General features: G+C 48.0%; 1 protein-coding gene across 1 annotated transcript in view; it reads right to left on the bottom strand.

Annotated features, from left to right (window-relative positions):
• LOC143017752 (uncharacterized) overlaps window positions 1-830 on the bottom strand; it is a 288618-nt gene extending 287788 nt beyond the window's left edge. Inside the window, exon 1 of the mRNA XM_076172604.1 lies at window positions 1-830. This exon is cut by the window's left edge and continues 986 nt beyond it. The gene's annotated coding sequence lies outside the window, so the exon portion shown is untranslated.
• Window positions 831-2500: the final 1670 nt, after the last annotated feature.

Below are 2500 nucleotides of genomic sequence, written 5' to 3'. Positions count from 1 at the left end.
GACCTCTCTTGGTCAAAGGAAACTTGAAGGGGGTTCCTTGGCACCAGTGTGAACGTTCACACGCACACAACCGCACACGCACACGCGCGCGTACGCACGAGCACACAGCATCACATCCACACGCACACATGCACGCATACGCACACACACGCACGCACACACGCGCACACACACACACACACCTTCTTCAGATCGCACTCTCCTGGTCCGGCTTCTCCAGTAAAGATCTCTCAGTCCGGGGGCCCCGTCTTAAACCTTGCTTATGATCACAGCGCGAATTATCTTTCTCTCTTTTTTTCTTTTTTTCTTTTTTGTACACTTTACAGCGGTGTGCGTAAGCTGCGCTTCGGTAACACGGAAGGTAACATATATAACACCAAAATCTTGATACTTATCACTTGCATAGCAACGGAAGATGGGCGATCACATGGTGTTAGTTAGCTCCGAGACATCAAACATTTTTAAACCAAACACTTAAAAGCTCTCTTCAGTCGGTATTATTGCAAAAATAAGGCTTCTGGCACATCACTCCTGGGCTTAAACACAACACAGGTTTTCTTCGTTTCGATATGAACCCCCGCTTTTCGAAATCTCCTGCCTGTCTTACCACCTGTTTAGCTGGAAGCAACAATTGTCAGCCGAAACAGGGAGATTCGTGTAGCACTCTCTGAGTGAATTCTCTTTCCCGCCCGATGAGGAAGCTCCGAGGACCCTGACCACTTGGGACACCGTCACCTCACCCCTGGGCATGTCGTGCTCCTTGCCCCAGAGGTATTAGCAAACTTCAGGCACAGTTATCCCCCAGTATGTCACCGAGCACTCCCCCAGTATTACCCAGTCCGACATTCCCAGTGCCTCGACTGCGCACTGCGACTGCGCGCTGATGGGACTTAGTTTGCATTCGACGACGTCCACCTCAGCTTCGTCCTGTGCCAGAATGAAGTGCACAGAAACACTGGATCGGAATATTAATTCCCTCCGTGAACCGTGGCCCACCAGGGGGTGAGATACATTCGGAAAGTGTCCCACAACAAAACCTTTTAATTACGGTTAAAGAAAACGACATTTATTCTCATATTCGAGCGTAGTAACGATACTATTCCCGATTCCCTGAGCGAAGTTTTCAAAATTCCAGAAATGCGAACCCGTTTTCTTTGACTGCAACGACTCGTTCCAGGCTCCAAGCGGGCGATCAGCTTCCCCCGCGTGGCATGAAGCTTTCGCCTTAATAAAAAAGATAAAGCCTGACGCTACCTTGTTACTACAGACCTTAGGTAACCTTAGAATCAATACCCATGAGTATCCAGGAACTTGGAAGGCCTTAGAGAGGCTGGAAGCGAAGACTAGGGTACTGCATCACGTCAACCGAGTTGGACTGTGCGGATCAATACTAGAACACCACCTGTTACCCATAGCTAGCCATCGAGCCTACATCCTACCAGACCCATACAGGGTTGCCAAATATTCCAAACGCCCAACCAGTAACATGTGTTCCAACTTCGGGGACTAAATCACACTTTGGGGGTTCGGTTTGTATTAATAGAAATGGACCCCCGAATTCTTGGCGTTCTGGTTTTGACATTACGTACTCTTCCTCTTCATTCGACCCCGAGGCACGTCCCACTCGAACTCCTCCTCCTCCTCTTCCTCTTCTTCTTCTTCTTCTTCTTCTTCTTCGAGTTCGCAGTTCGAGCGACGATTGCACAATGACGTGTCATCGACTATCGCAACATCAATCATCATTTCTCATCGATTCTGAGATGTTATCTTGTCAATCCGTTCATGCGTGTCAGGGAGTGCGGACGCAGACGCCCCGTGTGGGATTCGAACCCGTGCTACGGCAAACCAGCGCCGAGCGTTTGGTGGAATGGAAACAATCATCCCGTGAATTTATGAGAAGAGTTGTTACTCGGGAGGTCTTCCCCCAGGCTCAGTGGCTGAATTAGTGAACGACAGAGCTCTGGGGACAAGCGTAGTAAGAGAAAGAGAAAGAGAGAGAGAGAGAGAGAGAGAGAGAGAGAGAGAGAGATTTCAAAATGAAAGGGTTTGTTGATATGTGACGTAACAGGAGTGTAGTGAGAGTGTGTGAGAGAGAGAGAGAAAGAGAGAGCCAGAGAAATTCAGAAATGAAAGTGTTTGTTTATATGTAACGTAACAGGAGTGAAGAGAGAGAGAGAGAGAGAGCGAGAGAGAGAGAGGGAGAGAGATTTCAAAATGAAAGGGTTTGTTGATATGTGACGTAACAGGAGTGTAGTGTGAGAGAGAGAGAGAGAGAGAGAGAGAGAGAGAGAGAGAGAGAGAGAGAGAGAGAGAGAGAGAGAGAGAGAGAGAGGGGGGGGAGAAAGAGAGAGAGCCAAAGAGAAATTCAAAAATGAAAGTGTTTGTTTATGTGACGTAACAGGAGTGAAAAGAGAGAGAGAGAGAGAGAGAGAGAGAGAGAGAGAGAGAGAGAGAGAGAGAGAGAGAGAGAGAGAGAGAGAGAGAGATATAAAAATTAAAG

This window comes from Oratosquilla oratoria, chromosome 33 (assembly GCF_046742065.1).
Source record: "Oratosquilla oratoria isolate Oo_2021 chromosome 33, ASM4674206v1, whole genome shotgun sequence".
Taxonomy (NCBI): Eukaryota; Metazoa; Arthropoda; class Malacostraca; order Stomatopoda; family Squillidae; genus Oratosquilla; species Oratosquilla oratoria.
This window is presented reverse-complemented; position numbering and strand designations above follow the sequence as displayed.